Genomic DNA, 13612 nt, shown 5'->3' with positions numbered 1-13612 from the left:
TATGTTCAGCCAAGATTACATGGAACAGTATTTGATGTTTGACGTTGAGAAAATAAATTAGACTTTGCCATTTACAAAAACACGTTAGTGTCTTTGATGTTTAATAAAACAGGTAAAGTTGGTTGATATTATTAAACTGGCTGGTGCTTACGAAAAGTCACACAACACCATAATGTAGCACTCTGAAGAAGCCGAAAGACTCACCGAAACATGTCATGTAACAAAACAACCTAAAACGATATTGTCTGCTATGATTGACTCAGTCAAAATATAAAGAATAATAATAAGACCAAATGAACTTCATACAATTGTTAAACTCTTTTTTACTAAAAATGGATTTTGACAAATGTTTTTTAATAAATATAATATTGAGGACTTACATGTTCTTTGATGTTTAAAACGTTACAAACCTGTATAATTATGTTTGTCAAATTGAAGACTGCATAGATTTTCTTGGATGGTAGATGACCTTGAGACTTTTTCATGTGTCCTATTCTCATAGACACCCAATTGCATTCATTTTTTGATACTGTATTCATGCGTATCTGAATTTGCTATTTGGAGGATCCTCATCCTGCCAGCTCCAAAAAGCTCTACTGTTTCCCATTTGGATCACTCTACAAAGTTACACCAGCGTCTTTCATCCCAAAAGTTAAGTCCGGGAAACTTCATCCCTCCGGTTTGTTAGTACCTGGCGTTGGCAGGAGATATGTGTTTGCGTTGTGTGCAGCCATATGCTTTCAACAGCGCACAGCTCTGAGGAGACGCTCGAAATAATTTGTCTTTACAGGGATTTTTTTTAGTTCATGCGAAGGGGCCACACTGATAACTAACGGACTGCATCAGTGTTAGTGCCAGATGATCAGAAGAGGAATCCCCTTCTTCCTCATAATCGGTCATAGTTTAGGATCCTGACATAGTAGTGTAGTAATGGAAGCTGTATTATGTGTGTAAGTTGTTTTTGGGGGCTTTTTTTTGTGCTGACACAAAATAATTGGACTAGAAATCACCAAGCTAAAAAAGAGACAACCATATTGCAGAAAATAGAACATCCATTAATATTATAGTGGAATCAAGACAATATTTTTTAAAAATAACAGCGTTGAAACTGACTGGGCTGAGGTATGTATTTATTGAATGTTTGGTCAGCATTGTTGCACGTTCCTAAATTCCTGTGTGTGTGTATAGCACACACACCCCCACACACACACACATACATACATATATATATGTATATACACACACATATATATATATATATATATATATACATATATATATATATACATATATATATACATATATATATATATACACATATATATATATACATATATATATATACATATATATATATATATATATATACATATATATATATATATACATATATATATATATATATATATACATATATATATATATATATACATATATATATATATATAATTTTTTGGGGGGCTGTCAAAGTTAAAGCATGAGCTCTAGAGATTAATCTAAAAAATTGTTATGCAGTTAAATATTTGAACTCAGTTAACTCAGTTTGACTGACTTAAAAAATAAAAAAAAAATAATTTGCATACTTTGCAAATAAAACCATATTAGCTGTACATCTTTGGCACATCATCTCAGAAAAAAACACCGTACTCAAATTACCACTGGGCCTTGCAAACCAACATTTCTGCAATGTGGTGCTTGTGAGCAGAACTAAATGTACTGTATAAGTTTTGAGAAATTCCTGTGAAGTTGTCTCCGTTTAGATCATATTCAAGAATCAAAGAAAGCTAACAGAATAGTCTTTGAATTCAAATAACCTTCATATTTGGTGATTTTCCATTACAAAAATACTCTAGCTTCACAAGCTTCATTTTTTATTTTATATTTAGTTAAAAAATGTAATCGCAGCACCAACATATATATATATATCTATATATATATATATATATACACACACTTCAATTGGCTAGCAACCACATAGTGAAATGTTATATGATATAACATATATGTAACCTTAACAGTATTGCCGGTGCTTTACCATGTGACATCATCACTCCATTGACTCCAGCACATGAGTCATGTTTCCCCCAATTGAAGGTGAACATTACATGTGAGCCGACCATTATTCATCCCTGTGGTAAAATAGCGTGCTAGACACAAGTGAACAGCAGGCAAGTACACTAACCTGGTATTGTTATGCTAATGACTTCCCACCTGTGCTTTTTTCCCCCTTTCCTTCTGTCTTTGCCAGCCGTCTGTAGAGTTTCAATGCCTCGTGGCGAATGGTTGTTCAGGATTAAGTTATTGTCAGAGTGGTTGTCATCATATTTTATCTGGACTTTGATGGCATCACAAAGAGCCAAAGAAAAAGCAAAATGGTTACAGTGATTCTGTTGCTACAATATGGCTGTGTTGCAATATGTAAAATTTCTGGTTCTGTAGTTAACCAATGGACATCTATGTGGTGGGGTCATCAAAAACGCCTAAAGCATAGCACATACCAATAGTATGGCCACTGACTATCTCTTAATTTCGTCTAAAAAAAAAAAATAAAAATAAAATTTACATGTGCATAGTTCATGTTGCTAGGCAACCTCTACAACGCAACAAGTTCGATTATTGTTTTGTTGCCATTGTCACGCTTCTCCTGGAAATCACTGGTACTCTATCTATGGTGTCAACACGAAAGCCAAAGAAAAAGCACAACGAATAAACAGAATCCTGCTCCTGATACAAGCTCACATACAGGTCTTTAACTGTCTTTAGCAGATGGGACTCTGCACAAACTAGAGGTGCTTCAAAGAACCTGCGGGGTTCATGTATACTGAAAGGGACCACTGGGGAGACCACCGAGCACTTAAGATGGAGACCCAAAAGAGGCGCTCAGGTGTGAGTAGAGGGTTTACAGCCTCTTCGCAGATAGAATGTTATGGAGAGTAAGCACATTTTGATGATTTTACTCATGAAAGACTCTTTTCAAGTGTTGGATTGCACTGCTGGTCTAAGCTCAACCCTGGATAACGCGCAAAATACGACATGGTCTCAAAGCCATGCAACAAATGCACACCGAGATTACCACACGGCTCACTTTTTAATCATCGTAATTCTTTGAAAAGCAACTCAAAGCATAACTTGGGAGTTGCTTTCTATTTAGGTGCAGAGCTCCAGCTCAATTTTGTCAACAAATATATTTCTGCAGGGTTGTGCTAACCCAAGTAAGCATTTCAAAATACAGCTCGCTTTGAATTTGAATTACTGCGATGCTTTTACAAGTACCTCAAACATGCTTCTTTTGGGTTCGCACAACTTTGAAAGCTAAATCTCACTCTCTGTTGTTAAGAAAATAAATTGGCAGGTCACTATTTGAGGAAATATGGCTCTATCCAAGATGGAAGTACGTGGAAAACAAAGCCGACATATAAGTTAAATCCTATTGGCTTTGTCTCATCCTTTCAATTCAGTCTGCTGTCAAATATTAAAGGTCAAATGTGAGATATGGAAATGTTATGGAGCAGTCCAAAGCTGGCCAAGTAAATCTCCAGAATCTTCTTTTTGGGGGGGGGAGTAAAGCAATATACTTTAAAGAGACACTGCAGAGACATTATGAGACTGCTTTATTGAGAGACTTTAGAGAGTTTATTTATTTGAATCCTCTTCAAGTGCAACAGCTCTACTTCCCAATTGAGTTTGTCTCAAGATGACAAAAAGTCAGATAAATAACAGCTATATTAAATATTACGTATAAATCAAATACAAACAATTATTTTGATATTGTTACAGACACCAACTTCCATTCAAATACAGTTTAATAATAAAAACAGTCCGAAGGTTCGTGTACCCCAAATTTACTGCAACAGTCAGCATCAGTGAGCCCAGGTGTGACAGATGAGCAAGTCGCATATGATGTAAAGTCATTAGAACCAATGCGATGGATCATAACAATGCACAAAGAGAGACAAATGAGGTCTCTTTGTGTAATAATATAATAGCGATAATAAATTAATTTCCACGACTACACACCTAGGTACTTCATATCACAACGCCTCAGTTGACGGCATAAAGTCCCCATTGTTTGCGGCGCAATCTCGTAGCGGCGAGAATCTGATTTGTGGTATCATTATGCGGGGATTGCTTTTCCATTCAAGAGGTTCCGCTATTTGCTGCTCGGCTTACTCCGACAAAGTCAAACTTTCATCTGCGCCTGCGGCAGCTGACAGCAATTAGGAGGATGTCTGGCTAGTGGAGAGGCGCTGCCTTTGTGCCCAACGTAAACACTTATTCCTGTAAAGTGTCAACCTGCGGTCTACAACAACTTTAAGATAATGAATAAATCAAGAGGCGTTGAAATGTGGACAATCCCTGGTAGTCCAAACACAAAAGACTTTTGCATCTGAATCATCGTTGTATTATACCTCCAACATGACCCTGTTGGACTCGGACCAACTTTTTATGAACAGAGGGACTTTGATTTGATCTTTTTGAGCCGTGGACAGGACTATGTGTTTATGTACTTTCAAGACGGTAAATTGTCCATAGGTGTGAATGTTCGGTTTTAATGGTTGTTTGTTTGAATTTGCCGCGATTGCCTGGTGATCCGTCCAAGTCCTACAAACAGAAAATCTGGAACTCTTTGACCTAACCACATGGTCCACGCTCTAACATTGTTTAAATCCACATCACATGATTTATGGATGCAGGATGATAGAAAACGGTCGGGTGAATGGATGATCATTTATTTACACTGTAGACCAGGGGCGTAGCCAGGAATCTTTCAGCGGGGTTGGCCAGAGTGACAAAACATCTCAGTGTGGGGTGGCAAGAGGTGGCCATGCGTGCATCCATCATTCGTTGTCATAACATCCCCAGTCAGGATTTTATGAAATAAATCCACACATATCCAGAACAGTGCCCATCACACTACTAATCAAGCAGGAACAAATCGAAGTAAAAACAGTGTGACAAGGCCACGCCTGGCCACCCGGTAGCGCCGCCCCTGCTCTAGCCTGGTCACCAGTCAATCACAAGGCACAGATAGAGACAAACCAATCGCACACTCTCACTGAGATCTTCAATTTACAAGCTTCCAGCCATTCCCTGAAATATGAAAAGCTGCATATCAAGACGTACGCATTGTTAAGGTCCACAATGACTGAATGATGGCTTTGGTGCCAAGAGCGGCTCAGGGGAGTGGAAGGACGCCAGCATTGTGCAAGTGCATCAGAAAAGCTCTGATCAAACACTTTAAAAAGAAAAAAAGAACAGAAGAGCCTCTCCACAGGTAAAAAAAAAGAAATTGTCTTTCTGTGTGGCCTTCTTTTTCTTCTTCTGTGGAAAGCATCGATTGTATGTTGTCGGGGCATCTGGAGATGTGGTTGAGTTCAAAGGTCGCGTGTCTTTGTAGCAGGAGACGACTACAAAACACGTAGGCTGCGTCATCATAAGGGGAGCTAAACGATGGAAGAAACTAAGTTTTTTTTCCCAGTGGATGGAAAGAAGCAACACTGTCAAAAGTTGTCTTTTGTTATGCTGGTATTTGCTGAAGGACACATACTGGAGGGTGTGAATATAAATGTAATAACCGCACACATCCTGCCTGTGTCCTTGTAGATAATGCAGGGAAAACACAATTATTGTTTTTTTTTTTTTCTTTCTATGATTCCACTTGCAGCATTGCGGATTAGCGTTTAGCACATCTGCGTCACAGTCGAAAGGTCTCAAGTTTGAATCTGGCTCAGGCAATCCTGTGTGGAATTTTGTACGGTCTTTCTTCGTTTGCCCACATTCCAAAGAAAAACATGCAGGTTACTTGCGTAGATGACTCTAAATTGACCATCGTTTTGAATAGCACCATATATTTGATTGAGCTGATTTGGCGATGCCGTGGTGGGGTATTCATGTTTGGTAACGTGTCCATATGCCACATAGACTCAGGGCCAAATCCACAAAGAATGAACTTCGGCACTGATAGCACTTTTAATCGCACTTCATTAGCACGCGCAGTCTGCTCTGTCTTAATGTCCTATTCACAAGACAAACCAGCGCAAGCGTGCCCACAAAGTTTGACAGCTGAGTGCAGTTCGCACCGTTTCCTGCCCGATTGCGCACATGGCAAAGTATATATGCTGATTTGCGCCAAGAACACCGTGGCAGAAGAATGGCAGTTAGGAAGAGAGTATTTCACAAATCACATATCAAAAAACGGTTTAAAATAGTCTACTTGGCTTGTAAAGAAATTTGTTGGGTTGACTTCCCCTTTTAAAATTAATGATGACAGGCGCAGGTGTACACGATAAACTAACAAGACACGAAGAAACACAAGAGAACGAGAAACTAAATACTAAATTGAAACTCAACAAAATCATATTAATTGTTGTTTAATGTATGTTCTGTTGTGTTTGTAAATGCTTTAAGGTGACTTTGCTTGTGTGAAGCACGTTGAGTTGTCTTGTTTATGAAGGCCAAATTAAATTCACCTGTGAAGGTTAGGGTGCATTTTAGGCTCATTGTGAAGTTTCATCCAAAAGCCCTCACAGCCCTATGTCTACTTGTCGAATATGTCTTGGGATGAAATCTGACATCCCGTTTTGCTAAGCAATCCAATTTTTAGTAAAGGGGGGGCACATTTAAGCCTTGTTAAAGGTCTTGAACTTCTTAAACGCCCTTGCTTTTATTGTGCTTTATTAAAGATGCATGCACTACTGCTCTGGGAAAAGCAAGACTTGACATTCAGGTTTTTTTTTTTTTTTAAGAGTGGATCTACAATCAGTTGCGGTAGACAGCTAGCCAAGGTTGTTCAAAAAAAACAAAGTTAGTAAACACAACGATTTAAATTGTCTGTTCTTCTCCGTCTGTTCACTGGTACAGCGGCTCCCTGCATTCCCGGCACTGCATGGATAATAGGCATGGCAAATGGACGGATAGGGAGAAGTATAATTGAGAACGTAGTTCCTGTCTGTGGTAACACAATTACCTAGAGACAATGCTGCAGGAGGAGGTCTGAACTCGATTTTCTCAACTTGAGCTGACCCTGACGATGGTGCTGCTCACATCTCCTGAGTATACTGTCGATAGAGTGCTACCTCAACGTTTCAACCGCAACCCGCTTCCAAAACTAAATTTTCCCATTGAGTTCAATTATATTGTGAATAATAATAATAATAATAATAATTTGAACACTAATGTAGCTGTCTACCTGCTTAGTAGTAAGTAAGTAATGTAGTTACTACTTAATTTTAAAAGTAACTAGATTACAAGCGACACTGAGCAGATACCGACAACCTCGCTCAACATAAAAATGGCACCCGGTTTTGACAACTCATTGGAAGTGTATTTTTAACAGTGACATTTGAGAATAAAGGTTTTATTGGAAAAAAATTAACAAAAACTCATTTGATGACTCGTCATATTTATTTTAATTTAAAAAATATGAGTTATGGATTTCACTGAACATAAATGGGGTACTTGTTTTTAATAATAAAAAAATAACTTTAAAGAGTCTTTCTTGACTTCACTTAAATAAAATTGTAAATAAAGGCAATCTTTTTTACTTGCCATGTTTAACTATTATTATTGGGAAGACAAAACTCAACATTTATAATGTACATTTGTTTAGAAATACACCAATTACATTTGGGGACCTCCAGTCACACGTTACTGGCATCACTAATCTTGGTTTACTTAGCGAGCTGGTGTGCAGCCGTCGTGGCTGTGAATGGATGATAATGGTTTCCGGCCAACTAGCAGAAGATAACGGGACTGCTGAAGAAGACCGCTGCAGAAGAGTTTCCTGTTTCGATTCAGGAATAACTCGATTTTGTGTGATAGCAGCTGCTTACAGACTGCGCACAACAAGAGGGAGTATGGGAGTGGTTAAGCTTGCACCAGTTTAATTTGGGACTGAAATAGTGCAGGGTAATGTTGAAATTAGTTGCCAAATAAATGCAAATTACTAGGTAATAAAGTCTTAATTAACTAAATGTCAATGCATGTTTGTTTTTATATTCAATAAAGAAGAAGTCAAATAAAGACTGATCCAAATTTTGTTCTGATAGTTTCTTAAATTCTCTGGAGTTCAGGAAATAGTACAAGTCAGATATCTGGGCGGCTTTTTCTTATTCTCACGAGGACCTGCACTTGAGCGAGTAGAGTTGGAAAAATATACCTATCCCATATACATCTTTCTGCTCGACAGGTTTCTCTGCCAAAGGTAATGTCGGTTGAAATCAGTCTTCCTCGCTCCCTCCCCTCGCACGGGTCCACATCCAAGGGCAGGTCATCTCCAGGATGGTTATCGTATGAAAGGTTGATTCCAGTCTGGTTCCACGGCTTATCCCAAGGCTGGTTCCCATCTGGTTGTTCTACGGTTTCTCCTTCCGAAGGCTTGGCATCCTCCTGCAATCTTGTCTGTGTGCTCTTATCCCAAATTGTCGTGTCTTTTACAATGTGCTTTTTCAGTGGCGTCCTACTGACCCATCCAGTGCCCAGGTCGTTGTGTCGTTATCGCTATGGTCTATGTGGCCAATATGATTTACTGTATGTGTTGTGTCTAGAACAGGTGTAGTCAAACTACGGCCCGGGGGCCACATGCGGCCCGTTAAATGTTTTAATCCGGCCCGCCGAACTTGAAAGAAATTAAATGAATAAACCTTATTAATGTTTTATTTTCTAAATACTGTGGTGTGTCAAAGACATATATACATATATAGACATATACTGATTTTGATCATTTTCATTTCAAACTAAGGTGAGGTTACCAAAACACTCCATTTGCTCCTGGTCCGGCCCCTCTGTCAGATTTTAGAACTCATTTGGAAATAAACACCTTTAATCTCAGTAATATATGAATATAATATGTCAGAAAAATTATAACCAGTCAACACCACGTGTCTTTTACTGCCCAGGGTACTTCTAGTTTCATTTGATCAATGCTTTTTGTTTAATAAATGCTTAACACCTGTAGCAAATATGAACCCGTTAATATTAATGATTGGCATTCTCTCACGTGAATGCTAAAGCTAGCTACTATTAACGTAATACAATACTTCCGTATCTAAAACCATGAACAGTGGCCCACGACTATTCGCAGGGGTTAGGGAAGGAATATAATTTCATCTCCAAATGGGCGGCGCCGCAAAAAAAAAAAAAAGTTTGGGAACCACTGCCCTACAGAAAGTATTTAATTTGCTCCATGTTTTTGATGCCAGTGTTGAAAAGGTCCAGTCAGGATTTAACACACGACAATTTTCTACCCTGCCAAAATGGTTGATAAAATGTATAGTGCGTGAACCTTTTGATTTGTTGTCTAGTTGTCAGTATTGTATTTCGTTAAAATTGATGAAAAACATAAATATGGGTGCTGATCTGTTTGTCAATGTAGAAAAATGAGCTAAGCATCTCAGTAAGGCTTGCGGAATGAGGCCTGTATATGATGGGTAGCCCCGGGGCCTATGAGTAAGTGGAGGCGGCGCTGGCCTCCATTAACCTCAAGCACACGCATTGGGAAATTATTACTGTAAATACAGTTGATGACTTATCTTTGCAGTTCATCTCAACCACTATTAAATACATGCATAGTGTGTGCGGTGCTGCTGGTGAATATTCAGCAATCGTAAATATCTGCGGAGCAACATCAGTCTCACTTTCCCTGTTGGTCAATACGCCATTATCGGCTGCCGCGTTCAGTTGAATAACTGGGTGTGCAGCGATGACCTGTGTTTTATCTCTCAGACTTGCGAGTGTATTTATACTTTTGGGGAGTTTAAAAAATGGTGTCTTTAGTTTATTGAACTAAAGCAGTCGGTTTGACTAACGACATCGAGTTCACACAAAGTTCACATGCAAGTGGGAGAAACTTTGAGGCGTTTCGAGGGTTCAGTTTTGGAGCTTCTGTAACTGACTGGTGACCAGTCCTCCGTACTCCTCCTTTCTTAACAGCGATTCTGTCGAGGACAAGCGGTATAGAAAACCTGATGTATGGACATGCAACACTTTTCAACTGACGAGGGACTAGTCAAACACTACATTGTAAACAAACCCAATGCAACGCTGACGTGAACAGTGCAACACAAAAAAGTAGCCTTGCGCAAATAAAACCTCCAGTTGTTTTTAAAAACTGTGCACCTTTTGGATAGAGCCAAAGAAATCGCAAATGTCAGTGATGTTTGCATAGCATAATAATTCAGACTGTTCAAATGGTACCTGAAACTTTTCAGCTCAAAGACAAAAAACTTCCACTTCGTATTAGGTTTTTCTCGCTGAGAATGTTTAAATTAATGATGATGTTGTACTCAGTATTTTTAATGAGTTGCACCAAGGAAGTATGCTACCGTCTGAATGAAACGGAAACAAAAAATGCTCATCCCATAATGTGCAGGGCGGCCTTTCTACGTGGTCTGTTTTTTTTTTTTACTCATTTTGCTTTGAGAGTTTAAAATTATCGTAATGCGAACGAGACAATTAGCATCTTGACATGCATCAAGAGTGTGATGTAACTGAGAGAAGCCGAAAGTAAAATATTTTTCAGCCTCGAATAATACATAAACTTGAAGTACTGCATTTTTTTTAATTGTAATGATATAACAGTGCACACTACATGCATGCCAATTTTTAGCCTCTTAACTGATTTTTAAAAACGTTAGAGATCTCACGCATGCCAAGGAAATAATTTCCATGTGTGTTCTTCCTGCTTTTAAGTATGGTGCTCTCTTGATGAGCGTGCCATTGTGACTCTCCTCCCTAAATCAAATGTCTGGCTCTGGTTTCACGTCAAAATCACAGAGATGATGGCTCAGCTGGATTCAGGGTTGACCCTGCGCTTAGTATCGGAAATATTTAACTTTAATATTCACGATTTTTTATCCAGCCGTGATGGCCCATTTTTACTAACAAGCTCAGTTTATACATTTTTTTATCAAGTGACATTAGTCAGCATTTTCTTTTTTATACATAAATTTTGGTGGAATTAGGAATTAAGTGACGACTTGAGAAAAGGCTAATTCTAACAGAGAATATGACCACGCCCCCTTCCGCTCTCTCCATGTTCCTGCGAGAGTCACTGAAGGGACCAATTACAAACCATTGGAAATCTTTCTTTGCTTATAAAGTCCAAAAACGGTGATCAATTGGCAAAAACATGAATGTGGACACCCCTACCTGTGACCACTTCAACATATCAAAAGGATTAACCTCTCCGTGGCTGATTTATATGAGTATGTGAGAATGTGTATGTCATCCAAAAATGATGTGGAGTCGACCTCCTCGCTGGAACTTTTGTGCTCTGAATTTTTCAAATTCTGTCAATCCATCCATCAATTTCTGCATTGCAGATCCTCACTATGGTCTTGCTGGATGTTCTCAAAGTCCACCAAGGCATGACAACCGATGTGGTCGTGAAGCGGCCCTGACCAAGAGCACATGCCGCACCGCTATCTGCGACATGGAGCCGCCGGCTGGACAGTAAAGAGCTCATTTTGTTGTGCTGATGCCTTTTTGGTTTAGTGGCCTGAAGCCCATTGTTGTTCTTCGCCGTGCCAGTGTCCTACTGTTAGCCGGGGAGGGCAAGAGTTGGGGATAAACATCCATGCCTCCATGCAAGCTGCCTGCTCACAACCGTCTTCTGCCTCCGGAGACTTGACAGAACTTTAGCGTGGCTAAATGTCCGAAAAAATGGTTTCGTGTGCGTATTCAAACTCGTGACCGCTTCAGCTTCTGTAAGTGAAGAATGGATCGGCACAGTATTTTGGATTTGGTGGAGGTGATTGCATGAGCTGGCGTTTGATTTCAATAAATCCAAACTATTGTGAAAAACACTTTTATACTTTCACAGGTTGAAGAGTAGTAATGTGCATTTGCATTTTTATGGCAATCGGTTGCTGTTTTAGACAACAGAACTGACAATTTGATTAATATCACCTCGCTTTCCTCCCTGCTGTGACGTAGATGCTGAAACCAGAAAAAAAAGACAAGCCAAGCTCCAAAAGGGTGTGTGCCAAATTGTCATAAATCTCATCCCCAAAAATGCCCTTAGATCACTACAGAGTCTTTTAGGGCGATGAATTTTAGTACTGATGTTAGTTTTACATGCAACCCTATTTTAAGAGTGCCAATGTTAACGTCAATCAACTGTCCCTTTTATTGTCACACCACACACCACAGGATAATCACTCAGAATAATCTCCAGAACTTCAAGGCTTTGCGGTTTAACGCAAAGGACAAGAAAAGGCTCAACTTCGGCTTCATTATAGGTATTTGTGTCCTTTGCTTTTGATAAACTACAGGGGGGAAAATGCACGCAGACACCAGTCATTATCTTTTATGTGCAATTTTACATCTGTGTAACAAATATGCGATCATTTGCATTCACGCACTCTGGGGCAAACACTTTGCATTTAGAGCAGCTCACGTCAATCTCCAGTATGTAATTCAACTTGTAAAGATGTTTTTTTCTTTCAATCTGTCCATCTATGAATACATAGGACAGCTAAAGATTTTTGTCTTGAAAAAATAAAGTGTGCAGGCGAGGATGCGATTAATGATACCTTCTCCCAGGGTGGGCTGCAGCTCATTCTTAACTGCATTTGGGGTGCAATAATAAATATTCTCCCCGTGAATTGCATTAGTATGCAAGGTGCTTCTGGCAGCTGGTCTGCATTTATTAACAATATCCACTTGGTGCTTACAGCCGAGGAGAAATGTGGTAAATAAATAAATAAATAATTGAGTGAAGAAGAACGCAGACAAATAAAAGAGTGCTTTCAGCCTGGTGCTTCCATCCTTTTGTTGCTCCACTTTCAAATCAGCCTTTTTGCCTCCATAGCGATCAGGAGCAGACGGAAAGAGAAACATAGCTTGTGTCCTTTCATCCAATAAAAGCGGCCAATAATATAGAAAAAGGAGGGTCGCTCCATCAATGGACAGTGGCGTAGACGCTCGGAATATAAAACAAAATATACTTCATGTCGTAATTGACAATAAGATTCGATCGATGTTTATGAAATCCAGTGAAGGACGTCGCTGTGAAATGTCCAACTAAAAAGCAGATCATCTCCATTATGTGCCTTTGTGACACTTGTCACCAGCCCACACGTCTGTCATGCAGCACACTGCAAGAAACACCATTCTCAATGCAGTCTAAATTCCCAAAGCCCAGGGGTCAGGCTTTGCCGTCCAGCCTGGGACTCGATAAACCTTACAGAATCCTCTTTCCTGGATTCTCCCTACTGCTTTCCCTTTGTTGTTTAATGAATAAAAGGCTCAATTATTGATGGTCTTCCAGTGCCTCGGTGATTAAAAATGTGCCCCTTCAAAGCCATGCTGGGGTTAATGCAGGTGATATAGTGGCCAGGGTAAAAAGAAAAAAAAAACAAGACAGATCATGATTAATTTTTGATGATTACTGAAGGGTGCCCCACTGCACCGATTCGCAGTCTGACCTTGCGGAAACTGTAGGAAGGCAAGTGGTGATGCGATGGCAATCGATCAGTCACCGACTCTAAGCTGACAGATGTCAGCTTCATTGGTTTCACTTAACTGATCGACTGACAATCAAATTTGTGAAAATGTCGCATTTCAGACATTATCACTGTGCTGAATTGCCATAATCTTTGCCAAAAACACA

General features: G+C 39.3%; 1 protein-coding gene across 6 annotated transcripts in view; it reads right to left on the bottom strand.

The window, feature by feature from the left end:
• Positions 1 to 13612, bottom strand: part of LOC148327706 (metabotropic glutamate receptor 4-like) — a 165512-nt gene that overhangs the window by 84521 nt on the left and 67379 nt on the right. The window lies entirely within an intron of this gene.

The sequence above is a fragment of the Idiotropiscis lumnitzeri genome, chromosome 11 (genome assembly GCF_059441095.1).
Source record: "Idiotropiscis lumnitzeri isolate Australia: NSW breed Sydney's pygmy pipehorse chromosome 11, RoL_Ilum_1.0, whole genome shotgun sequence".
Classification (NCBI taxonomy): Eukaryota; Metazoa; Chordata; class Actinopteri; order Syngnathiformes; family Syngnathidae; genus Idiotropiscis; species Idiotropiscis lumnitzeri.
This window is presented reverse-complemented; position numbering and strand designations above follow the sequence as displayed.